Source organism: Rhinatrema bivittatum, chromosome 2 (genome assembly GCF_901001135.1).
Source record: "Rhinatrema bivittatum chromosome 2, aRhiBiv1.1, whole genome shotgun sequence".
Classification (NCBI taxonomy): Eukaryota; Metazoa; Chordata; class Amphibia; order Gymnophiona; family Rhinatrematidae; genus Rhinatrema; species Rhinatrema bivittatum.
The window spans coordinates 6,353,760-6,381,282 of record NC_042616.1 but is presented as its reverse complement, the minus strand read 5'-3'; the positions used below and the strand labels follow the sequence as shown (position 1 = coordinate 6,381,282).

The window sequence follows — 27,523 nt, the reverse complement described above, 5'->3', positions numbered from 1 at the left end:
GCACATCAACTCCTCCTCTATCTCTATGTGGTGACCGTTGCTGCCCGACGTCTCCACTACGTCCACCTTACCGCCTTGGCAGCTCCCTCTTTGCCTGTTGGAAGTTTGGCTGCCGCAGTGTCCTCTTGCCGTCCCCAGACTGGCTAGACGCTGCACACTGCCATGTTTCCCCAGAGCCTAAGGGCGCATGTGCGGTGCGGCCCCGACTGTAGTACCAGCAGTGGCGGGAACCTCAGGGGCGTCCCCCTGAGGTGACGTCATCCTCACCGGATATTTAAGGTCTCTGAAATCACTAACGAAGCGAATTAGCAAGGGCGTTTCACTACCTAAGCTACTCTGCCTCCTCAGACTTACCAGGGGTACCCGCTCCTTGGGGGCCTCATTTTCTCTTTTGCTTTTCAGATCGCAGTCTGGAACTGGTACTCGCTCCGAGGGCCCTCGTTCCCGGACTTGCTATTTGCAGCAGGTCCCCCCACCGGCAGCCGCTCCGGTCATGGGCCGGCCACATCGGGGCTTTCCCTCCACATCCTCCTCACGAGGACGATGCCAGCGACTCGTCCTGCCTGGTTCCGCCCCCTAGACGCACGCGCCTTCCTCCTAGATTTAAAGGGGCCAGCGCGGGAAAACCTCGGCCCAGCCCCAGAGCACTCATTATCAGCTGGGACTATTTAAGGAAGTCCCAAGCTCACTTCCCGCTTGCCTTGCAACAAGGTTTGCTCTTTGAGTCTGCTAGTTGCCGTCCTTGCTCCTGCTTGATCCTGAGTCCTGCTCCAGTCTCGTCCCTGTTCCAGCCCGTCCGTGCATGCTCCTGTTCCTGCGTCCCCTTGGCTTGTCTTCCTGGCTCCTAGCTTCGGCTTATTCTTTGGTATCCTGCTTTGCTGCCTGTCCTGACTTCTGGCTTGCCCTCATCTCTGCTGTCTGCTGCCTGCCCCGACTCTTGGTTTGCTTCCTCGTCTTGCACCTCTGCTGCCTGCCCCGACTCTTGGTTTGCTTCCTCGTCTTGCACCTCTGCTGCCTGCCCCGACTCTTGGTTTGCTTCCTCGTCTTGCATCTCTGCTGCCTGCCCCAATTTGGATTTCTCGTCAAGACCACCATCCTCCGGAGACCGCGCCTAAGTCCAAGCGGCCCGGGTCCTCACGGGCTCCTCTCGGGGGGACCACGGGCCTCCAGTGGTGAAGTCCCTGTTGGTCTCTGGCCTCGTTCTCCTCTTTGGACTCTCTTCTTCCAGGATCATCTTCCACATCTCCTGTGTCCGCTCCTAAGTCCAAGTGGCTCGGGGGTCTTGTCTGTTTCTTTTCAGATACCCGGACGCCCTAGGCACTCGCTCCTTGAGGGTCTATCCTGCTTGGGTATTCTACTGTTCGGACTATGGGCTTCTCCCGTCACCCTATTACTGACGGAGGCTCTTCACTGCTATCCTGTGAGTACAGCTATGCTCCGAGCTCTCTCTGATTCCAACTCTCCAGGTCCACAGGTTATCCCGCGCCACGAAACACTACTGGACCTTCGCTACTACTGAGTGAGAATCTTCATTCCATCTACTACATTTGCCGGAGCTTTCTCTGTGATTCCACAGGCCAGTACTGTCCGACCTAGGACATCAACTACATCTACAGCAGTGTAATAAAGCTTCCTTCCTCTGTGTCCGCTTCCTACTGTGTCTAGCCTATTGTGGTTCCTCACGGGGCTCCTCCCCGTGGGAGGAGTCATCGCCACCTCAACCAAGGGTCAACTTATGCCACAAACACAACAGTTTCTTGTCAAATTGTTATTATAATTAATAAAGAGAAAATAATAAAGAAAAAACTCTTCTCAATCTCAGCTATGGCTGTCTCCTGAAGTTAAACAAGCTCGTCATAAACTCAGGATAGCAGAACGTGCTTGGCGCAAGCCCTCCTCTTCTTTCCTTGCCCAAGCCTTTAGAGCAGCTCTTAAAGCCTATCAGACTTGTATCTTGGAAGCCAAGAAAAAATACTACTCCTCTTTAATCAACCCAAAAATTATCTTTAACATTGTCAGACGTTTAACTAACTCATCGCCACCAGATTTACATTTCTCAAACACGTTCTTAGCCAAGTCTTTTCTCAAATTTCTCAATTTAACTTTAGAAAAATTCCAAACTGGTACTCTGAACAACTTACCTCTGTTTTGCCTCCTTGGGAACAATTTGATTATGTCTCCTCATTAGAAGTTTCTAATTCAGAGCTTTCCAAACTTTTCATGTTGGTGACACACTTTTTAGACAAACATAATTTCGGGACACAGTAATTCAGTCTACTAGCAAACCAGAGGTTGTATGCAGTGTAACAAAGGAAAAAAGAAACATCACCCATCCTTATAAAACAAATCAAGAAATATAAAATCATCAGCAGTAAAACTGTACTAACAAAAAGAACATATTTCGAAACAGCTGATGAGTGGAATATCCAATAATTAAAAACTCATATAAAACATTTCCAGATACCAACAAAATATTTCAAAATAGCAGACACAAAGACCCAGTAATGAAAAATAATAAGGATACAAACATTTTTTTGCTCTGCATACCTGGGAACGTTTGTTATCCAGGTGTCCTGAGATTGTTCTGAATTAGCAGGAGGAGGGGTGGTTTGCTTGGAACTTTCTCCTCTCTCAGTCACATACCAGCGCTCTCTCTCACACTGGCTCTCAATGACACACCTATACACACATGCTCTCAGTACTCACATATACACATGTTTTTTCTCTCTCACTTATATAGGCTCTTAATTACACATTTACACACATGCTGTCTATCTTTTCACGCTTACAGACACACAGGCTTTCAATCACACACATACATGCTGTCTTTTTCTCTCACACACAGACTCTCATTCACATGCTTACAAACATGTCCTCTCTTTCTCTCATTTACACACAGGCTCTCAATCACATACTCACATGCTCCCTCACCTAAATCAGCTCTCAATCACACACAGACACACATGGTCTCTCTCTCTCATTTAAACACAGGCTCTCAATCACATACTCAATCACCTAAACCAGCTCTCAATCACACACATACACACAGGCTCTTAATCATACATACACATGATTTCTCTCACACACAAAGGATCTCAATCATACACACATACTCTTTCACACAAACAGGTTTTCAATCACAAACTTACACATACAGGTTCCCAATGGTAAACTTACATTCATGCTCTCTCTCTCACAGGCAGGCTCTCAATCACAGACATACTCTCTTTCACATGTACAGGCTCTCAATCATTCACATACATGCAATCTCTCACTCTCTCATACACACACAGGGCCCCGCGGCCCGGAAGAGGAAGTGGAGAGTATCGGGTGAGTGCGCGGCAAGAAGAGGCCACGCTAGTGCGATCGGCATCGGCCCGAAGAAAAGAAGACTGCAGCGCGGCTCGGAGGAAAATGAAGAGGTTAGCGTTGGGGGGAGGAGGCTGCTGCTGCCGCGAGTTCCCGGGGTGGGGAGAGAGAGAGTGCTCACTCTCTCTCTCCCCCACCCCGGGAACTCGCGGCAGCAGCAGCCTCCTCCCAACGCTAACCTCTTCATTTTCAGCCCTCGCGGAGGCGGAGTCCCATCGGCCGCGGTTGAACATTTTCCTCCGAGCCGCGCTGCAGTCTTCTTTTCTTCGGGCCGATGGGGGGGGGGGGGGGCGGGAAGAAGAGAGCGCGCCGGTGCCGCTGACTCCAGCTGTCCTGCCGCGTTCCGCCCGGGCGGAGGAGGACCGGGGAGCAGCTGGGTCAGCGGGAAAGTGTGGCGATACTTGTCTGCGAGCCAGATGCAGCATATCTGGCTCGGAGCCATGGGTTCCCGGTCCCTGCACTTGCCGGTGTGTCACGTGCACCGGGCTTGCGCGACACACCGGCACACCTCAGGCGACACAGTAAAGTGTCGCGACACACACTTTGGAAAGCTCTGTTCTAATTACATTGCCAAATCCAATACTACAATTTGCCCACATGTCTCAGCTCTTCCTCTTGATTTAAAGCGGCCAAAGATTCCTTGGCTCCACTTTTCTCTCGTCTCATTAATTTGTCTCTCAAAGAAGGCGTCGTTCCAGATAGCCTTAAACACGAAGTTGTTCGTCCATTACTAAAAAAAATTAATCTTGACCCATCCGATCTTTCCAATTACAGACCTATTTCCTCACTACCTTTTTTCTTGAAAGTTTTAGAAGCTTCAATATTAACACAGCTTTCAGATCACGTTGAAAAATTCAAGCTCCTCGACCCTCAATACTTTGGTTTCTGTCGTGCACTCAATACAGAACTTCTTCTTCTATCCTTAACAGACACAATCAGAAGAGGCATTGATAATGGTTATCAGTTCATGTTGGTTTCCCCTGGACATTTCCTCAGCTTTTGATACTGTGGACCACAACATTTTGCTCTTCCGACTTCAAGAAACAGGCTTATCTGGCACAGTGTTATCCTGGTTTCGCTCTTACTTGTCAAACTGATCCCAGGTCAAAATTCATAGAGATGTAGCAACATCTTCTCACATTAGAAGTAGAGTCCCTCAAGGCTCTGCCCTCTCCTCCCTAATGTTTAACATCTACTTAACACCAATTTGCAGAGTTTTATCAAATCTGACAGATGCGTATCAATTATACTCAGATGATATTCAATTTCTCATTCGAATCTGTTCAACTTGGGCTGACACACAAAAATCACAATCTTTGATTTTCTTCAATCAAATCTTGGCTAGAGCACAACAAACTCACACTTTACATGTCAAAAACTGAATTTCTATCATTATCCAGTCCATATTCTATTTCCCAATCATCTCTCTCTATTAATTCTGTTTCATTTACAATTAACAATCAAGTCAAAAGCTTAGGTATTGTTTTAGATAATACGCTCTCCTTTAAGCCACAAATTCTACAAGTGATTAAACAAGGATTTTTCAGACTCCATTTACTATCTGGCCTAAATGGCTCCCTTTCATGGAACGTATCAAATACAAATTAGGTATTACTGTTTACAAACTAAGCCATGATGATTCTTGTCCCTGGGCGAACTCCTTACTTAAATTCTATCAACCAGCATGCTCCCTACGCTCCTCACAAAGCAATTTTCTTGAAGTTCCTTCTCCCAATATGACATGCCTTCACCTCACCCGCAAATGCTCCTTTTCTGTTGCGGCCCCTGAATTTTGGAACTCTCTCCCCATTGAATTGCAGCAATTTGCATCCTTAAAAGATTTAAGAGTTCTTCTAAAAACCTTCTTGTTTAGGTTTGCGTACTTTTAATTTTACTTTGTTTGAAGTGCATTTTCTGTATTTTTTGTTTTTATGTTATAATATTGCACTATTATTTTTAAATTTATTTCTGCATTTTCAAAATCATAACAAACATTATAATTGTATACAGATAAAGAAATGTATCAAAATAAGGTAACAATTTCTATACTTCAGAATAATAATATTCATTCTCTGTTTTCTCTCAAGGCATTACCAGGGGAAAACCAATTACAAATGAGTGATATATAGGAAACAAATATAGAGAAAAAGTGATAAATCGCTTTTCTCATTCTATTTAGAGATAACAGCTGGATCTCTTTATTTTGCTCTTAACCAATTCCCACATTTGGGGGATGGGAATCCAAGAATGCCCATAATTGAGATGTCTCAAAGAAGACATATTTCTGTTCCAAATACTTTAATTCACATCTGCATGGAAATTTCAGTATAAATCCAGCTCCCCTAGCAAGGACTTCGTATTTTAATCAAGAATTCTTTCCTTCTCAATTGGGTCATCCTTGCTAGGTCTGGATATATCCATACCTTTTGTCCATGAAACCTTTCTAAGCAATGCCTGAGAAATAAACAGAGAACAGTCTCTCTCAGTTGAAAACAAGAAAGATACAAGAAGTGTAGTTCTAAGGGGTATTTCAGTGTCAATTGAAGTTTCTATTACCTCAGACAAATTAATAGGAACCTCTGGCTCCAAATTTCCGACTAGATGTTCTCTTTCAGATCTTAAAGGCAAATAGTAAGCCTTTGCTAACGCCGGTAGTGATTGACTAGGCATTTTCAATATATATTGTAGATATTCCTTGAACATTTCCCCTGCAGTTATTACATTCTGCATGGGGAAAGTTCAGGACCCTCAGGTTGGAATATTTCAAAGAATTCTCAAGAAATTCTAGTTTCTTTACATTAATTACATCAGACTTAACCAAATTTTTTTTGTACAATCTCCGCCTTTTCCAACCGCTCATCACTCAATGCCACTTTATTATTACATAGAGAAACTGTATTTTCCAAATTAGATACTCTCTGTTGGAAATTTGTAGTAGTTTGAGTCAGCTTGATTATTGCCAATTCCAAAGATTCAATTGCTGACCATAACATGTCCATAGTAATCTCAGATGACTTTTGATGTAAAATTATTTCCGGTTCAGATCTGGATTCCTCCCCTCCCCCAGTGGCAAGGTCTCCTCTCCTTAAGCTGTTCTTTGAGGTAATGTTTGTATCCTTGGAACCCTCATCCAGCATAAGGGGACCAACTAGCGTTTTTAAACTTGCAAGTGGCAGGGAGGGAGTAATAGGAGCGCCAGGGCTTAAAGAGATGACTTCGGCCTGTGGATTTGCTTCTCGCTCTAAAGCATCATCCACTGCAGCCCCTTCCTCCGGCATCATGTCAGCTGTTGCCGTAAAGAAGGAGACAGTCAGAGCTTGCCTTGGCAACAGGTCTCCATGCTTGCCGTGTGCTCGTTGCTGATCCTGTCTACATTCCTGGTTCCTTCTCCTGATCCGTACCTGGTCCCTTCCTTGCTTTGTTGAACTGACTTCTGTTTTTGACCCTTGCTACGTTTGGACCGCGCCTGGATTGACTTCTGGATTTGACCCCCGCTCGTTTGACCACCTTTCTATGTCTGCTGCCTGCCCTGATGCGAGCCTGCTCTCTGCTATGTCTTCTGGTATCTCCCTGGACTTGGCCTTTCAGGCTCCAGCCTACTAGTACTCAGGTACCACCTGTCTTCGCCTCTGGTTCTCTTTAGTGCTCGATCTCTGGATCCCTGCCTTGTCCGGACCTGCTTCGGCCTTCCTATTATCTCTGCTGGTCCCTAGCTGATTACCACCTCGTCTACTTGGAGTCATCCGACGGAGGCCCGCCTAAGACCAGCCGGCCCCGGTACCCAAGGGCTCAACCTGCGAGGAATGTGGGCTGGTATTGGCGAAGCTCCAGTCGGCCTCCATCACTCAGCCAGCTCTGCCTCCCGACAGTGGGGACCCGTAGGGCTTATCCTGCGGGTAGTGTCAACCCCTTTTCGGGTCAAGGGTCCACCACTAGTACAACAGGTTGCCAAGGCCATGGACCCAGCGGACCTATCCGCTCTCCAGCCTATTCCGGGCTTGGCACAGAAGATCCAGGAAGAGCAACGGTTCTTGGAGGCATTGGCTACTTCCAAAGAGCACTTAAACGCCCGATTGGATTCTCACACGGCGGACTTGGCCGCGCTGAAGGCCGTACCCGGGCTCGTTCTGAAGCTCCAAAAACTCCAGTCAGCCTTGGAACAGGTGGTGGCGGACGTGAACCATCTTGCCGCTCGCCAAGACTCCCTGACCCAGCTCAACGCCCCACCACCATCCCCTGCGGCCTCCGTGCCATCTTTCGATCCTGGTCAGACGGTCATTTCCTTACCAGCATCACCTCATTATGCGGGATATCCCAAGTGGTGTCGGGGATTCTTAAATCAATGCCATATGCATTTTACCCTCCAATCAATGCTGTTCCCGAATGATTTGGTCAAGCAAGACTACTTTTATTCTATCCCTTCTGGATGGGCCTCCCCTTTGTGGGAGCACTCCGACCCATGGATTTCAAATCTCCCACAGTTCATTTCAGCCTTTAAGCAGGTTTTTGAGGAAGCAGGTAGGCTTCCCGCCATGGGCTCTGATCTCTTACAGTTACGCCAAGGAACTTGCTCCTTAACGGACTATGCGATAGAATTCTGTACCCTGGCCATGGAATTAAATTGGCAGTGGGACAGCTTACACGCCATTTTCCTGGAGAGATAGGCCCTCAGGATTAAGGATGAACTTGCGGCTCGGGAGCTTCCCAGATCCCTCGAAGGCCTCACCGATCTAACGGGGAAGATGTGAATTTTTGTGTGTGTTACAGTTGTTAATCGCCAAGACCACTCGTGTGCTAAGCGATTCATAAATGTATTAACTGTAAATGTAAAATGTGCGTAGGTGGGTGAGAACGGGGGCTTGAATGTGTCTATGTGGGCGAGAATGTATGAGAATGGTAGCCTGGGTGTGTGTCTGGGTGTGTTCAAGAATGGAAGCCTGGGTGTGTATAAGAATGGGAGCCTGGGGATGTGTAAGAATAGGAGCCTGGGTGTGTATAAGAATGGGAACTAGGGGGGAGTGTGTGTGACAGAGTGAGAGCTTGAGTGTGTGCGAGTGTGTATAGAGGGAATGAAGCTTGTAGGGTGGGGAGAGCATATGAGATTGAGAGCTTGTGTGTGTGAGGAAGTCTGAAAGAGAAAGCGTGTGTGTATGTGAGGGAGGAAGGGAAGAAGGAAGTAGCAGAAGAAAGACACTGAAAAGGAATCAGAAAATGAGCAACAAAGGAAAAATAAGAAAAAAGAGACTTTGACCAATTGATTAGAAAAATACAAAGCTCAGACACCAAAGGTGAAAATAACAAAATCATTTTGAGATTTCAGCAATTTGAATAGGCCATCTTTGGAAATGTGCATTTCTGATTTGTAGTCTCTTATTTCTGTATTGGGAAGGGGTCGGTCTCTGTTTTGCCTGTGTGTGTGTGTGACTGAGGTGCAGTATTCCTGACAGCGTGCAGTTTCTCTGTAGTAGTCTATCTCGTTCTGTTACTCCAGTAGGTGACGTATTAATGGTCTAGGGCCTGGTGTAGTATTTGCATTGCTGCTTTTTCGTAAGGTTGCTGTTATTTGAGTCCTGAGAGTCAGTGCTGTGATTGTAATGTATGGCAAGGTTCTAGATGTCTCTTTCTTTGCAGGAGTTTGTGTTACTTCACAAAATAGCAGTGGAAGGATATTTTTTGCTGAGGTGACACCAGCATTTGAATTTTTTTTTTTTCATATTAGTTGTAATGTGAAATGTCCTAGCTCTGCTCTGCAGCTATTCTGATGATTATTGATATTTTATTTGTAGTTATGATGATTTCTGGCTTTCTACAAAGAGGATTCATGTTTTACTACATAATTGATTGGTTTTGATTGTTTGTTTTCTTTGCTATGCTTGTGCATTTATAAACTGCAATAAATATAAAATAAACTAATATAGATTAATAAGGAAGCTGTAATTCTGGTGTTTATTTATTTATTTTATTTATTTACGGATTTTTTATATACCGGGGCACGTGAGTAACATCACCTCGGTTTACATTCAAACATTAATTCAGCATAGTGCTTTACAGTATAACATTTGAGGTAAAATGTTTTAATGTTTCACGCATGATGCATAATGGCTGTTGCAAGCTACTCAGAAAGCCACTGTAGGGTGCAGTATACGGCATTATTTATCAGTAAGAGTGCAACTAGTAGGTCTCAGACTTGCATGCCTACAGCCCACCCACCTTAACCTTGTGCCCACCCAAAAATCAGTTCTGGCCACCACACTGTTTGGCAAAACTATTTTATATGTAAATAAGGATTAAAATACAGAGGAAGGAAAAGTGAATAAAAGTTACAAAATAATAAGAATAGCAAAATAAAGTTACGGAAAGCGAACAGAACAAATTTCAGGTTTTTGTATGCAAATAAAATTGTGACCTGTAAGAAAAGTCCCCTCTTCCTCTCATTACCAGAGGGTCACGCAGCACCTATACAAGCCACCAGGTCTCCTGGGGATTTTTCCTGGTAAAATTGTGACCCCCGCCCAAAATCCGAAGAACATGCCATACTGGGTCAGACCAAGGATCCATCAAGCCCAGCATCCTGTCTCCAACAGTGGCCAATCCAACCTGGCAAGTACCCAAAAAACTAAGGCCTGGATTTATCAAAATGCGGTAAGTATCGCATGCGATAGCAAAAGGGCATGGTTTATGCCAAAATGTAGTTTATCTCAATTTGCGCTAATTACCTATGCGAAAAGCTAACATTATCAGAATTTGCGATAGGTGTCAGACCTGTTGTATTTCCTGCATATGACCACTGGGTGGACCATTTTAGAGAGAGAGAGAGAGACTGGCCATAATGTCATTCCCATAGGTAGGTATTTATATCCCTATGGGAGGCCCACCTAGTAACTCGAGGTGGGGTTTAGGTAAGAGTGTAGGGGGTTAGGGGCTACTTTGACATTGTACATGACACCTACGAACAGAACAGTGGTCTCTTGTGAAGATTTGATGACCTTTAGAGCGAGGAAACTCACTCCAAGATGAGATTTGGGCAATGTTCTCTCCACCTAGCTGATGTTACCCAGGTAGAGAGTCCATCAAGTCAAGTAGAGAGAACATTGCCCAAATCTCATCTTGGAGTGAGTTTCCTCACTCAAAAGGACATCAAATCTTCACGAGACCACTGTTCTGTTCGTAGGTGTCATGTACAATGTCAAAGTGGCCCCTAACCCCCTACACTCTTACCTAAACCCCACCTCGAGTTACCAGCTGGGCCTCCCATAGGGATATAAATACCTACCTATGGGAATGACATTATGGCCAGTCTCTCTCTCTCTCTCTCGTTCTGGGCCCTTCAATTCACCTGAAAGAGGCCTTACGGGAGACATCGCGAAGGCGATGAAACCTTACCGCATGGTCACGGCAGCTATCGCACAGCCTAACGCAATTCAAAGAGGTGTTATTAAAATCGGCATTACGGCTGTGCGATAGCTCTTCGCAGACAGACTAACCCAGCCCACTCTCCGCCCCTAACTCCTCCTATTTTCTAAGTTTGCTTCGCACCATATGATATGGTGCTATCGCATACATTAAACACGTTTTCGCATGCATCAACGGCCTATCGCATGCGTTAATGAGGCTTTTCACATGCGATAAGCCCTTAATGCATGCGAAAACGCCTTATCGCATTTTGATAAATGACCCCCTAAGTCAATTCCATGTTACTGTTGCTAGTAATAGCAGTGGCTATTTTCTAAGTCAACTTAATTAATAGCAGGTAATGGACTTCTCCTCCAAGAACTTATCCAATCCTTTTTTAAACCCAGCTATACTAACTGCACTAACCACATCCTCTGGCAACAAATTCCAGAGTTTAATTGTGCGTTGAGTGAAAAAGAACTTTCTCTGATTAGTTTTAAATGTGCCCCATGCTAACTTCATGGAGTGCCCCCTAGTCTTTCTACTATCCGAAAGAGTAAATAACCGATTCACATCTACCCGTTCTAGACCTCTCATGATTTTAAACACCTCTATCATATCCCCCCTCAGTCGTCTCTTCTCCAAGCTGAAAAGTCCTAACCTCTTTGGTCTTTCCTCATAGGGGAGCTGTTCCATTCCCCTTATCATTTTGGTCGCCCTTCTCTGTACCTTCTCCATCGCAATTATATCTTTTTGAGATGCGGCGACCAGCATTGTACACAGTATTCAAGGTGCGGTCTCACCATGGAGTGATACAGAGGCATTATGACATTTTCCGTTTTATTCACCATTCCCTTCCTAATAATTCCTAACATTCTGTTTGCTTTTTTGACTGCCGCAGCACACTGAGCCGACGATTTCAATGTGTTATCCCCTAAGACACCTAGATCTGTTTCTTGGGTTGTGGCACCTAATTTATTTATTTATTTAACAGTTTTATATACCGAATTTCTTGTAACAGGTTACAAATCAAAACGGTTTACATAATAACAATAACAGTGCCTCAAATAGTGCAATTACATAAAACAGAGGAATACAGAACTAGGATCATGAAACTGTTGAAACAAACCAGGGTATATATATATATATATCTATATCGAACTATGATACATGGCTGGTAGAGAATGGTTAGGTTAAGACCATGGTATTGGCAAAGGGCCTTGGGAATTGGGGCTAAAGTAGGACATATAGCATTTGACTGAATCGAGAGAAAGCAGGCAAGAGTCAATGAGTTACTGGTGATAGAGTTGATTTAAGATCATCTGGCGTATGATTCAGCAAAGGCCTGCTTGAACAGCCAGGTTTTGAGTCTTTTCTTAAATGTGACCGGGCAATGTTCCAGCCTGAGGTCTGGTGGGAGCCCAACATTGTGTAACTATAGCATGGGTTATTTTTCCCTATATGCATCACCTTGCACTTATCCACATTAAATTTCATCTGCCATTTGGATGCCCAATTTTCCAGTCTCACAAGGTCTTCCTGTAATTTATCACAATCTGCTTGTGATTTAACTACTCTGAACAATTTTGTGTCATCTGCAAATCTGACATCTCACTCCTATCATTTTAATGTTGAATGCATTAAAAGCCAAATGTATGGGAAAAGAAAGGCAGAATCAGAGGAGCTCCTAAGGATGGGAGACTGCGGGGCGGAGAGGCTGCAGGGGGGTCGGATCTAAAAAAAAGCCCTGATCTCCCCCTCCCCCTCATTTAACTAGAAAATGTCGCAGGGACCCCAGAAAAAGAAAAACGAGAGAGAGCGCGCGCTTACCCTGCGGGGCTGAGCTTTTACTGCAATCGCTGATTTCTCCTTAAGAAAAGGAAATTCTCGGGTTAGGAGCACGTGGGAGGGGGAGGAGCTCTCCCTCTGCCTGATCTCGTGCGCCTTCCTCTTCCGCAGGCACCGCCCCCTTCCGCCGACCTCACCTCCTGCCGCCTCCGATTGGCGGCTGCTGCTGCCCCTGCGTCATCACTCTGCGACTGCTTGCGGAGCTGCTGCTGCCCCTTGCGTCATCACGCTGCGACTGCTTGCGGAGCTGCTGCTGTCCCTGCGTCATCACTCTGCGACTACTGGCAGGGCTTCCTGTAGCAAATAACAAAAGGCACCCGCCGCAAACAGGGCTGCTAGATGTCAGCCCAGCACTAACCCGAGCCGCCCAAATGCCCCGGAAAGTGCCCTCCCCGCTGGGTGTGAGGGAGCCCGAGCTGCACAATGTGGGCTCTGCTGCGGGGGCATAAGGGGGATCCCCACCCCCTCCTCCGCTCAGGCTCTGGGAGCAGGACTGGGCACTCACTGACTAACAGAACATCTAACAATTAAAAAACTTTAAAAACCATTATCAAACACCAATAATATATTCCAGTACAGCAGACATCAATTAACACTCAGTAATTAAAACTAAACAATCCATGGCTTAGTCAGGGGGTGGAGGGTGTGCACGGACTTTCTCTTCCCTCTCATATTCACACACATTTTAAAACAGGGATCCCCAAACTCAGTCCTCAAGGGCTGCAAGCAGGTCAGGTTTTCAGGATTGCCTCAGTGAATATGCATGAAACCTGCATGCATTGCCTCCATTGTATGCAATAGACCTCATGCCTGATCCTTGTGGAAATCCTAAAAATCTGACTGGGCTGCGGCCCCTGAGGGGATCTGTGCTCTAAACCCCACATTGATTCTCACACAAAGGCTCGCTCAGGGACAGATTAAGAGGCAGGAATGCTCACATGCACATACATGCTGACACACACACATGTATACAGACTGACATGCAGGCTGGTTAGGGATGACTTCCTCCAGATGGGGAGGGAGAGGGATAGGGTGTTTTCTGAGGGGAGTTGGGATTGCTCTAGTATGTGCATATGTATGAGCTGCAGGGGAGAGAGGGAGATGGGAAGGGAGAGGGATAGGGTGTTTTCTGAGGGGAGGTGGAATTGCTCTAGTATGTGCATATGTATGAGCTACAGGGGAGAGAGGGAGATGGGGAGGGAGAGGGATTGGGTGTTTTCTGAGGGGAGGTGGAATTGCTCTAGTATGTGCGTATGTATGAGGTGCAGGGGGAGAGAGGGAGATGGGGAGGGAGAGGGATAGGGTGTTTTCTGAGGGGAGGTGGAATTGCTCTAGTATGTGCGTATGTATGAGGTGCAGGGGAGAGATGGGGAGGGAGAGGGATTGGGTGTTTTCTGAGGGGAGGTGGAATTGCTCTAGTATGTGCGTATGTATGAGTTGCAGGGGGAGAGGGAGGTGGGGGGGAGAGGGATAGGGTGTTTTCTGAGGGGAGGTGGAATTGCTCTAGTATGTGCGTATGTATGAGGTGCAGGGGAGAGAGGGAGATGGGGAGGGAGAGGGATAGGGTGTTTTCTGAGGGGAGGTGGAATTGCTCTAGTATGTGCGTATGTATGAGGTGCAGGGGAGAGAGGGAGATGGGGAGGGAGAGGGATTGGGTGTTTTCTGAGGGGAGGTGGAATTGCTCTAGTATGTGCGTATGTATGAGTTGCAGGGGGAGAGGGAGGGGGGGGGGGAGAGGGATAGGGTGTTTTCTGAGGGGAGGTGGAATTGCTCTAGTATGTGCGTATGTATGAGGTGCAGGGGAGAGAGGGAGATGGGAAGGGAGAGGGATAGGGTGTTTTCTGAGGGGAGGTGGAATTGCTCTAGTATGTGCATATGTATGAGTTACAGGGGAGAGAGGGAGATGGGGAGGGAGAGGGATAGGGTGTTTTCTGAGGGGAGGTGGAATTGCTCTAGTATGTGCGTATGTATGAGTTGCAGGGGGAGAGGGAGGTGGGGGGGAGAGGGATAGGGTGTTTTCTGAGGGGAGGTGGAATTGCTCTAGTATGTGCGTATGTATGAGGTGCAGGGGAGAGAGGGAGATGGGGGGAGGTTATCAGTTGCTCAGGTGTGTGTATGTGTGCTGCTTGAGATGAGGTAGGGGGAATATTTCTGGAATAATAGGGGGTGGTGTAGTTCTCACCCTTAGTAAAAGGAGGGAGCAAAGTAAATGCTGCTGGCAGGAGAGAGAGGATCCAGGGCTGTTTGAAGGGCAGACAAACATTCAGAATGCACCGTGCCAGGCCCAGGGTGGTGAGGGGACCAATGTGCCTTGTCAGGGGGTGAAAGCAAGGGGGTAGAAATAGGGAAGAGAGAAGAGGCTAAAGGTGAAGGGAGGAAGGGGGGGGGAGAGGGAGGTCTGGAAGCAGGGGGAAATGGCTCTTGACAGGTAAGATAGGGGCTTAGGCCAGATCCAGAGCAAGAAGCAAGGGGGGGGGGGTAGTGGAGAAAAGAGGGGGAGAGACTGAGGAGAAGAGGTGGGAGGGGAGAGAGGGAGACAGTGATAGTAGAAGAGGAAGATAGGAGAGGGGAAGGGGAATATAAGTATCCCTTCTCTTCCCTCTGCCTCCAGCCCTCCCCTTCCCCCTCTAGCAAAATCCTCTTCTCAGCCCCTCACCCCACCTTGTGCCTACCCCCATTGTGCTTGCCCCCTAATAGGGTACAAACAGCAGGTACAAACAGAAGACTTCAGGCACCTGGTCCGAGAAGGAAAAGTTTTTATTCTTTTTGCCAGCAAAAATAGATGCGACTGAAATGGTTTTCAGTAAAACTGCACCCCCCTCCCAAGCAGGGAGTGACTTCTTATACATTTCACATTTCTTATCTTTTACACGCATGCGTTCTATATACTGTTGAGCAAGCATATCCCGGCTGAGTGACTGACCCCCTCCTCTTCTTCAGCCTGGAACTTTCTTCTGTGTCCTGCAGGAGAGGCTGCCGGGACTTGCAGTTCAGGAAAGGAATTTGTGCGTTGGCAGCAGTACTGCCCTATACATAATACAACCATTGTTCTACTCCTAGCTGTGTGCTCAGCAAAGTTACAGACTTGGCAGGCAAGCAGTGAAAGCTTATCAGACAATAAGAACAGTGAAAGGCAAAAATGAAAATGTGCTGACAGAGAGTTTCTCAATGTCCTAACCATAGCTTTATTGCAGGCAGTAGACCCTTTATGAAGCAGGGGGTTCTGGTACATGAAGTCCTGTTTGGCAGGAGTTTCAGGTTGTCCTCTGTCAGGGTGAAGTCTCCGCCCACTACATTCCCCCCTTTTGATACTTATCAGTCTCTATGAAAAGTATCACACCATCACAACGCAGCCGTGGGGCTGAAAGAAACAGAAACAAGAAAAGTTAGCAAATTGAGTTCTCAGGGGCCCTAATTTCCCAAACAGTCCGGTGGTTTCTTCACGGGTTTGAGAGGGATGGGCCCTATTGGCTCCACCCCCCTTTGTAGCCCGAACTTGTCATGTATGGGAAGATGGCCCAGGATAAAACATGAGGATGGTTAAACAGGTTCTATAGGCTCAGAGGAATACATGTGCAGTGACAGGAGCTGCGTGGCTGTTTTCCGTTCAGCAATGTCCTCCATCATCCGACGAAGGCGGTTGAACAAGAAAGGAATAATGCAGGATCCTAAAAGACAAAACAATTAAACTGGCTAGGATAACAAACAAGCTCTTAAATCCACCGATCATGGAAAACCAACCACCGAATCCGTTGGCCCAGTCCCAAGCACTATTCCACTGCTGGACAGGGACGTGAGCCATCTCGACCATGCGATCAGTGATGTCTTGGATAACCTTGCTTTGGTCATCTATCTGCAAACAACAATTAGAGAGATTAAATTTACCACATACGCCACCTTCTTGAGCCAGTAAGTAATCTAAAGCCAGTCTATTCTGGTACACTGCAGTCATAATCTTGGTGTTTTGTTTTGCCAAGAGGTTAAGAGCGAAAGCAGTGTCGTTGCTGATGAGCTCCAGCACTGCCTGAAGCCTGATGATCCGATTTAACATGTAGATGGGGGTGCGATAACCATATGAGCCATCTGCCGCCCAGGTGGCGGGGCCATAATACTGGATTATGCGTTCAGGTGGCCACTCATTATCCTCCCAGGCACCAATTTTCAGGGACGTGGTGGATCTTTGAGCCCAGTCCTTGTTAAAGTATACAGGTATACTGTATACTGTTCCCCTGCAGTGAGTGGCAGCAGGAAGAAGCTGGGTCAGACAGTACCTAAGATACAGGTCCCTGCCCAGGCAGGGGGCAGTCGTTCATATGCCCAGCGGCCACAGATATAGTAATACCCATCAGGAGCAATCCAGGTGACATTAGTGTATCCCCCCTTTGACCAGGTCTGATTGAGCACCCGGTCCGTCCACAGAGGGGTAGGAAGGGAAACATTATCAGTTTGCCACCAGGTGGTGGAGTTGAGGGTGAAAGTGAGCACACCCGTGCAGACAGTGTCACCTTCGGAGTGTGTGTAGGTGTTACCCAGCATTCTGGAGGCACAGTGCTGACCGATGATACTGGTCTGGAGTGCCCACTGATAGGGGATCCGGGTTCGATTGTAAACGAGGGAGGCATTCAACGCATTAATCTCGTGCTGGGACATTTCCTTCGCCTCCCAGGGCCACTGCTCGCCCATATTGGTGCCCCCGCACACGTAGCAATTGGTGACGTTAAGAGTGACCGCAATGTTTTCAGCAAGGTTCAGGAACATGTTTTTCGCCTGGGCTGAGACTGAGGTCGTTCTGGAAATTATTTCTGCTTTCTCAAATCTCATCATATACTTCCTGGTAGCCTAGAACAGTAGACTTATAGACAGTAGAAGGGGGCATTTCTAATGTCTGTTGAATGGTCAGGTAGGTGGAAGGATCTCATCCAGAGCCATCAATACCAAAGGACCAGGATTTTAATCCACGGCTGGTTCTGATGTTTAATGCGCCACACGAGGGAAACCAAATTGCCTGCCCTGCGGGTCAGGCCAGTGATGCCTCCCGAGCAGTCATAAAACCCCTCACCCCCTCCGGTGTACATGCATACGCTACTCCATCCCCGGCCCTGGCAGGGCCACCAGGGTTGTAACTCTGCAGGGGGGGGTATAGATAATGCTCACACATCCACTTGTGGTTAGACTCGTATGCTTGTTTCCAGGCAGCCGAGCCACAGGTCCTGGCCATGGGATGGAGGGAGATGACAGTGCAAGCATCAAACCAGAAAGTGCAGGTGGTCAGGCCTCCCACCATAACACGCGTGGAATTGACATAAAAGAGTTTGCTATCCCCTTGCACAAAGGGGCCAGCCGGCGTGCGTGCCAGCCCAGCGTATATGGTGATATTGTAGTATTTGGGGCTCGAGGGAGTGTGACAAATGACTCTATCCTACTCAACGCATCTGTGGAGGCTCTGTTTGCCCTGCGTAGTTAAGACTGTGCAAAAGGGGGCAGGGACACATCCCTCAGGGGCTTGCGTTTGGTAGATGATAGTTCTGGACTGATTCCGCACCTTCCCGTGCATGTGGGCCACCACCTTTATACATTCTGTGCAATCTTTGCTGAAGGTGGTTGGAGCTGGGGACGTCGAACAGGAGTGGAGTGAGAGCAGCCAGATGAGGAGGAGCATTCCCCTTCTTCGATGATGCGCCTGTGGTAATTAGACCAGAATATAATGACTAAACAGGACTGGGTGAACCTCTGTGAAATTTCATTTTTAACCCATTCCCTTTTACCACCCTCCACTCTGGGGTGGTTGCTGGCTTGATTCTGGTCCACCGTATCCAGGTTGGAGTGCCTGCAACCTTAAATGCAGGGCCCTCTCCACTTGGGTTTCAGGCATACTTGGAATCTGTGTATATAGTGACTACTTTGTCCTTCGCCCACCTAAGGGTTCTTGACCTGACTATTGCCATCGGTGTGCACCGGGGCTGGTCCTTCAGGTTGGGTTGGCTGGCATGTATGGAGGTCATGCTTTCTTCTCATTCATGTGTTACTGGTTCCGGGGCCGTAAGCTGGGGCGTCGTAAGAGCCTGTTTCAGCTCTTGTAGGGCCCTCAGGTCCGGCTTGTATCACCTCGTACGTCTCCCGGGCGATTAGAAGATCGTCGACATACTGAACAACTGGCCCCGGCTCGACCTGGTACATCTTCAGGTCTCTAGCCAGTTGTTCTCCGAACAGGGTCGACGAGTTCTGGAATCCTTGTGGGAGACATGTCCAGGTCAGTTCCATGTGAAGACAAAGAACTGCTGGTGGTCCTCCGCCGGGAGAATAGCGAAGAAGGTGTCCTTTAGATCGAGTACACTGTAACGCTTGGCTTTTGCTGGGATCTGAGCCATGGGGGATACGGGTTGGGGCCAGGGCAGGCCTGTGTTCTGCGGGATCTGGTTTCTTTACCGGCAACAGTGGCATGTTCTGCTCAGATCTGGGTGCTTTCAGGACTCCCTGTTTCAGGAGCGTTTCTTCCCGGTCCCTTCAGGCTGTATGCACTCTTGTCGCCTCCACCGCCATCTGCCAGTGGGGGTTGTCCGATCTTCTGCCTCCCTGGCCCCTCTGCGGTGGTGCAGGTCCATCTCTCTCATCAGTATCCGCTGCCGGGCTCCCATATTTCTCTTGCCATTCTTCGCAGTCTGGCTTCCAATGGCCTTCTCTCTTGCAGTACGCACACTGATTCCTTCCCAGAGGGAGCCTCTCTGTCATTGCGATATCATTTGTACCCCATTATAGCACTATCCCATTGGTTATCCTCCTTCCACCATGTCTCTGAGATGCCAATTAAGTCTATGTCATCATTCACTGCTATACATTCTAATTCTCCCATCTTACTTCTTAGACTTCTGGCATTAGCATACAAACATTTCAAAGTTTGTTTTTTGTTTGTATTTTCATTCTGCTTTTTAATTGATAGGGATAAGTTAGAATTTTTTAGCTCAGGTGAGTTTTTAGTTACAGGCACTTGGACTACTTTTCTTATTATTGGAACCTCACTGTTGGGATGCCCTAATTCTAATGCATCATTAGTATCCTTTGAAGATACCTCTCTCCGAACCATGCGCTGCTGAGCGACTGTTGGCTTTCCCCTTTGTTCTAGTTTAAAAGCTGCTCTATCTCCTTTTTAAAGGTTAGTGCCAGCAGTCTGGTTCCACCCTGGTTAAGGTGGAGCCCATCCCTTCAGAAGAGACTCCCCCTTCCCCAAAAGGTTCCCCAGTTCCTAACAAAACTGAATCCCTCTTCCTTGCACCATCGTCTCATCCACGCATTGAGACTCCGGAGCTCTGCCTGCCTCTGGTGACCTGCGCGTGGAACAGGGAGCATTTCAGAGAATGCTACCCTGGAGGTTCTGGATTTAAGCTTTCTACCTAAGAGCCTAAATTTGGCTTCCAGAACCTCCCTCTCACATTTTTCTATGTCATTGGTGCCCACATGTACCACGACAGCCGGCTCCTCCCCAGCACTGTCTAAAATCCTATCTAGGTGACGCGTGAGGTCTGCCACCTTCGCACCAGGTAGGCAAGTTACCAGGCGATCCTCAAGCCCACCCGCCACCCAGCTATCTACATTCCTAATAATCGAATCACCAACTATGACGGCCGACCTAACCCTTCCCTCCTGGGCAGTAGGCCTTGGGAAGATATCCTCAGTGCGAAAGGACAATGCATCACCTGGAGAGCAGGTCTTTGCTACAGGATCCTTTCCTGCTGCACCAGGTTGATGCTCTCCAATCATGAGACCTTCTTCCTCCAAGGCAGCACCAGGGCTGCCAGTCTGAAGTTGGGACTTGGCTACTATGTCCCTGAAGGTCTCATCTATATACCTCTCTGTCTGCCTCAGCTCCTCCAGGTCTGCCACTCTAGCCTCCAGAGATCGGACTCATTCTCTGAGAGCCAGGAGCTCTTTGCATCGCATGCACATGTACAACTTCTCACCGGTGGGTAAAAAATCATACATGTGACACTCGATGCAAAAGACTGGGAAGCCCCCCTCTTGCTGCTGGACTGCTGCCTTCATCTCAATTTTGATCAGTTCCTAGTTAAGTTTTAGGTTGCTATGGGAGTAGGAATGTGTCTAATTAACGTCCTTTAAATGTATTAGTGAATTCACTATATGTCTGGTAGTGGCCACCGGGGTCTGATCAAACTCTCAATAAATGTTGAGATTACTTACCTGGTAATCTCCTTTTCCTTAGTGTATGCAGATGGACTCAAAACAAGTGGGTATAGTGTGCTCGTGCTAGCAGTTGGAGACGGATCTGACAGGTACATATACCCCCACAGGAAGTAAAGCAATTCAGTAATCTTCCTTGCAAAAGCTGTAGCTGACCGATCGTTTGAATGAACAGGATAAACTGGGCAGACTGGATGGGCCGTTTGGTCTTCTTCTGCCGTCATTTCTATGTTTCTATAGGATTACCCTGACCAATTGATGGTAGCTGGAGACCGCCAGTGTTCTCAACTGGAAGGCGTCGACACCCGGCAGGGTGGAAGTCCTATATAAGCAAAATATGGCTTACCGTGAGTCGGCGAATCCCCATGTATACCGGCAGCCGGGCGGGATGCTGAGTCCATCTGCATACACTAAGGAAAAGGAGATTACCAGGTAAGTAATCCCAACATTTCCTAGCATGTAGCAGATGGACTCAAAACAAGTGGGATGTACAAAAGCTACTCCCGGACTGGGCGGGAGGCTGCCCGAGGTCCGTTTAGGATTGCCCTCGCAAATGCTGTGTCCTCCCTGGCCTGGACATCCAGACGGTAGAATCTGGCGAAGGTATGGAGGGAGGACCATGTTGCCGCTTTACATATCTCTGCAGGCAACAGCATCCTAGACTCTGCCCAAGAGGCTGCTTGCGTTCTGGTAGAGTGAGCCTTGACCTGTAGAGGCGGTGGTTTTCCCGCCTCAACGTAGGCTGCCTTAATAACTTCTTTGATCCAGTGGGCGATGGTTGGCCGAGAGGCCGCTTCCCCTTGCTTCTTCCCGCTGTGAAGGACGAACAGGTGGTCCATCTTTCGTATTGCTTCTGACATTTCCAAGTATCTGGCCAGTATTCTGCCGATGTCGAGATGACGCAGTATTCGACCTTCTTCCGACTTCCTCAGACCTGCCGTAGACGGCAAGGATATGGTTTGGTTGAGGTGAAAGTGTGAGACCACTTTGGGTAAGAAGGAAGGAACCGTGCGAAGATGGATAGCCTCTGGAGTGATTCTGAGAAATGGATCACGGCAGGACAGTGCTTGTAGCTCTGAGATGCGGCGTGCTGAACACACAGCCAGCAAGAACACCATCTTCAAGGTTAACAGACGGAGAGACAGGCCTCGAAGGGGCCTGAAGGCGGATCCCGCTAGAAATTCCAACACTAGGTTGAGGTTCCACAAGGGCACTGGCCACTTCAGTGGCGGGCGAATGTGTTTGACTTTCAGGAATCGTGAAACGTCTGGGTGTGCGGCCATGGTGTTGCCATCGCTCCTGGGACTGTAGCAAGACAACGCTGCTACCTGAACTTTAATGGAGCTGAGGGACAGACCCTTTTGAAGTCCATCTTGTAGGAAGTCTAAGACGATAGGAATCTTAGCGGTATGTGAATTGGTGCCGTGAGAGTCGTACCAGTCTTCAAAAACTCTCCAGAATCTGATATATGTCAGTGATGTGGAGAACTTGCGTGCTCGGAGAAGTGTATCTATTACCGGCTCCGAGTATCCTCTTTTCTTCAATCTAGCCCTCTCAATGGCCAGACCGTAAGAGAGAATTGAGCTGGATCCTCGTGGAGGATGGGACCTTGCCGCAGCAGGTCCCTGTGTGGAGGCAGGCGTAGAGGATTCCCTGCCAGTAGTCTTTTCACGTCTGCGTACCAGGGTCTTCTTGGCCAATCCGGGGCCACCAGAAGAACTAGGCCTCTGTGTCGCTGAATCCTGTGCAGAATGGCACCCAGCAGGGGCCACGGAGGAAAGGCATACAGCAGAATTCCCTGAGGCCAGGGCATCGATCCCCTGGGATAGCGGATCCCGCCTGCGGCTGAAACATCTGGGTACCTGAGCGCTGGACCTGTCTGCCAATAGGTCCATGCCCGGGGTCCCCCACTGATCCACAATCATCTGGAAAGCTGTGGGCGACAGCCGCCATTCCCATGGACCTAGGCCTTCTCTGCTGAGGAAGTCTGCCGTGGTACCATCCTTCCCGGCGATGTGAACGGCGGAGATGTCCCGGAGATTCGCTTCCGCCCAAGCCATCAGGGGGGCCATTTCTAGAGACACCTGTTGGCCGATGCATGCCACCGTGGTGGCGCTGTCTGACATCACTCTGACTGCTCTGCTGCGAAGTCTGTGGGCAAATCGCAGGCATGCTAGCCTGACTGCCCGTGCCTCTAGTCGGTTGATGTTCCACCTTGACTCTTCTGTTCCACCGCCCTTGGGCGGTGAGTTCTTCGCAGTGTGCTCCCCATCCGTTCAGGCTGGCATCTGTAGTGAGCAGGGTCCAGGTTGGGGAGGACATTCTTGACCCCCGGCTCATGTGGCCGGGCTGCAACCACCACCGTATCTGGGTCCGCACTCTGGCTGGTAGAGGTAGGTGTGTGGCGTAGTTCTGTGATCGTGGGCTCCACCGGGATAGGAGGCCGCGTTGTAATGGTCTCATGTGAGCCCGCGCCCATGGTATCACCTCCAGAGTGGATGCCATAAGACCGAGGACCTGTAGGTAATCCCAAGCTGTGTGCCGGGTGGCGCTCAGCAGGACCTGCAGACGATTCCGGAGCTTTGACCTTCTCTTGGAGGTCAGACTGACCTTGTCTTCCTGGGTGTCGAATCGGACCCCTAGGTATTCCAGTGACTGAGAAGGCTGTAGGGAACTCTTGTTTAAGTTTACTACCCATCCTAGGCTTTCCAGAAGAGCAATAACTCTGTTGGTTGCCTGGTGGCTCTCCTCCGGTGACTATGCCCTGATCAGCCAATCGTCCAGGTAGGGATGGACGAGAATTCCTTCCTTCCTGAGTGCCGCCGCCACTACTACTATGACCTTGGGAAAGATCCGCGGCGCGGTGGCTAACCCAAAGGGTAAAACTCGGAACTGGAAGTGCTGATTCAGGACTTTGAAGCGTAAATAGCGCTGGTGGTCCCGATGGATTGGATATGCAAATAGGCTTCCGACAGATCTAGGGAGGTGAGAAACTCCCCTGGTTGTACTGCATTCTTGACAGACCGCAGAGTTTCCATGCGAAAGCTGGGCACCCTCAGGTATTGGTTGACTGACTTGAGGTCCAGGACGGGCCTGAAAGTGCCCTCTTTCTTGGGTACTATGAAATAAATGGAATAATGCCCAGAATTCATCTCCTCTACAGGCACTGGGATTATGGCTTTTAGTGCCAGGAGCCTCTGTAAGGTCACCTCTAGTGCAGTCCTCTTGAGAGGCGAACAAGGAGATTCCACAAACTTGTTGGGTGGGAGCCGAAGAAAATCCAGGAAATAACCGTCTTGGATGATGGCGAGGACCCACTGGTCTGAAGTAATCTCGACCCACCTGCCGTAGAAGAGGGTTAGCCTGCCCCCTATGGCTGCTACCCCCGGATGGGTCGGCCGATTGTCATTGTGGGTTGCGGCCGGGACCAGAACCCGAGCCGGTTCTCCTCTTGTTGTGCTTAGCCCGAAAGGGCTGGCTCCTGGCCTGAGAACGCGGTGCTTGTTAGCGAGCCCTGTAAGGGTTGAAGCGCTGAGAGTTTCGACCTCTGGATGGTCTAGAAAACGAACGCTGGTTCCTCCTCGACCTGTCTTCCGGCAGACGGGGAAATGGGGAGGCACCCCATTTGTTAGCCCAGTTCTCGAGATCGCTGCCGAACAGTAGGGATCCCTTAAAGGGCATTCTTGTGAGGCGCGTCTTGGAAGAAGAGTCGGCAGCCCAGTTGCGGAGCCAGAGCTGCCTCCTGGCTGCCACTGAGGATGACACTCCCTTGGCTGCCGTCCGGACAAGATCGGAGGCAGCGTCCGTGAGGAATGCGAGAGCTGACTCCATGTCTTCTCCTGGGGTGTTGTTTCTCGCTTGTGATAAACAGGAACGTGTCACCACGGTGCAGCAGGTCGCGATTCTTAGGGTCATGGCTGCCACCTCGAAAGCTTGTTTGAGCATGGTATCCATGCGCCGGTCATGTGCATCCTTGAGGGCCGCTCCCCCCTCCACCGGAATTGTGATGCGCTTCACAATTGCGTTAACTATGGCGTCTACCTTAGGGCATGCCAGCAGCTCCTTGGACGCCGGGTCCAGAGGGTACATGCCTGCCAAGGCCCGACCCCCTTTAAATGCGGCCTACGGTGCAGTCCATTCCAGATCTATTAGCTGCTGTGCTGCTTGTAGGAGGGGAAAATGGTGAGCCGTTTGGCGCAGGCCCTCTAACACGGGGTTCATGTGAGGGACCCCTGGGGTGTCCCGGCCCGGAATGGCCAATTCTGATAGGCATTGTGAGACCAGGCCTGGAAGATCCTCTTTCCGAAAGAAGCGTCTCATGGTCCGATATGGTTCCATCTCCGAGGGGAGTTCTCCCTCCTCGGGGGGTCTCCTCATCTTCCTCGGAGCAATCCGAATCCCCATGCGTGGGGCTTCTGGGTGGCGAGTGGCTGCGCCTAGGTCTCGAGGGTCCAGGGACTGGATCATCCGGAATAGAAAAGCCCATTCGAGGAGCAGACTGCATCTGGACAAAGGCGTGGATCCCCTTGAATAACTCCACCCAGGAGAGTGAAGCCGGATATGGCCTTAGGGCCACCAGGTCTCTCGGGTTCCCTGGCTGCTCACCACGGTCTGCTAAGTCCGGAGTGTTCCCTGAGGAACCGCTGGGCTGGGACCGGTCCTGTCCTGGGACTCCCATGGCCTCCTCGGGAGTCTGCCTCCTCGCTCTGTGTGGCTCTGAGGTTGCATGCTGAGCAGAGGCTTAGAGCTCTTATGCCTGATTCTGGAGGTGCCGGCTCTGCGGACGTATGGGCTCTCTGATGCTCCATACGCTTTGCAATATGTATCGCCTACTAATATGTGCAGATCCTATGAGAGTGCGCGTATCAACCTGCGCTTAGCTGCATGCGCCTATAAACGGGCGTCTCAGGAACGTGCGTCTACCAATAGGCGTCTTATGATCGTGCGCCTATAACGTGCGCTCATCAACGACGTCTTATGAACGTGCGCCTATCGACGGCGTCTTATAAATGTGCGCCTATAATGGGCGCCTAGCCACGGCGTCTTCGGAGTGTGCGCCTATAACGTGCGCCTATCCACGGCGTCTTAGGAATGTGCGCCTATAACCTGCGCCCAGCAACAACATGCGGCTAGGTAGCGAAGGCGAGTAGGCAAGCAAAATGGCGACCTCCACGGCGGGCCGCTACTGAGGCAGGCCCTGCAAATCCACACTTCCTCGGAGACCACAGTAAAGATGTACGCCTTACCTTGGCTTCGGCGCTTCCCGGCTGCGACCCGGGCAGTCTCCGGCTGTGGGGGGAGAGGGTGAGTACCTTCACCGCCGCGCTCAAGGAAGTGCACCCGCTGCCTCTAGGCCGCGCCCGAACTCGTCTCGCTCGGGGGCCAAATCCACGTCGGGACCGAGGCTGCCTCTAGGCCTCGCCCGAACTCGTCTCGCTCAGGGGCCAAGCCACGTCTGAGCCCTTCTCACTCGGGGGCTAGGTCCCTGCCGCGAGTCGGCCACCGGACTGAGGCTCCTACCTCCGAGGGACCATGGAAGTCAGCTCGGGAATCTCAACTGGGTGAGTGACCGGCTGTTATCACCACAGGAGTGCGGGGCTCTTCTTCAGTAGGTTTCTTCTAGGAATTTAGTCGTTAGAATTTGGAAACACGCTTAGCGAGCGTGAGGTAGCTCCAAACTGCTTTGGAGACGGAAATTACTGAATTGCTTCACTTCCTGTGGGGGTATATGTACCCGTGCTGACGTCAGATCCGTCTCCAACTGCTAGCACGAGCACACTATACCCACTTGTTTTGAGTCCATCTGCTACACGCTAGGAAAGTTTTTGTTGGTTTTTTTTTTTTTTTTGTGAAAGTGGCACTTGCCTATAAATTAAAGGATGAACTAGGGGTGGGTGGGCGAGGGATGGGAAATACAATCAGTCTAACTTCGGTTAGTCAGCCAGAGTGACTCACTGCTTTGTTGATTAACAAATGTTGGTACCTATTCAAACCAAATCACACTACCTCAACACCTTTCCAAGGTGAGTAACTGAGCTGAACTTTTCAACCTTTTTACTTAGGTATACCCTGCTCCTAGCTTATTTCTAGCTTCTGGCTACTTTTTGTGTTTTGTTTTTTTATACAAACACTCAGTTCTGCCTTACAGACTTTTAAAAATAAACACATTACCTACTGCTTACTAGCTGCCTTATTTATTTTATTTTTTTTATTTAACATTTTTTATATACCGAAATTCTAGCAACAATGTTGCTAATCATTTCGGTTTACATATAACATTGGAGTGACTTAACATGCGAGTCTTACATGCGAGTCTTACATGCGAGTCTTAACATGCGAGTCTTACATTGACTGACTATTTAAAAATATAGTCTAACTTGTTTATTCACTGCCTTATTGACTATTAAAAACACAAACACACACAAACACTATAAATAATATTCCCAAATAGTTAACTTTGCCCCAATACTTTTAAAAAAGACAATGTCCCAAGCAAAAACTTACTGATTCCTTTCAGCCACCAGCAAGGTGATCCTCTCCTCTCATGCAGATGGTGGTCGGAGCTCGGTCCCCTAGCTGCTACCTAGCTCACCACATCACTTGACTCTTTTTCTGCAGTTTAACTTTCATGCTGTTTCTTCTTCCAGGCTTTGGGGGGGGGGGGGGGGCTCATTCTGTGGCCTCTAGATTTAAAATGCAGGGATTTTGCATGAAAGTTGCA

At 48.9% G+C, this 27,523-nt stretch overlaps 1 protein-coding gene across 2 annotated transcripts in view; it reads right to left on the bottom strand.

The window, feature by feature from the left end:
- LOC115083458 (oocyte zinc finger protein XlCOF6-like) overlaps positions 1–12,701 on the bottom strand; it is a 34,095-nt gene extending 21,394 nt beyond the window's left edge. The window contains exon 1 of one of the 2 annotated variants that reach the window (XM_029587289.1): positions 12,592–12,701. The gene's annotated coding sequence lies outside the window, so the exon portion shown is untranslated. The remainder of the gene's footprint in view (positions 1–12,591) is intronic. The other variant, XM_029587290.1, reaches the window with a different exon arrangement.
- Between the last annotated feature and the right edge of the window lie 14,822 nt (positions 12,702–27,523).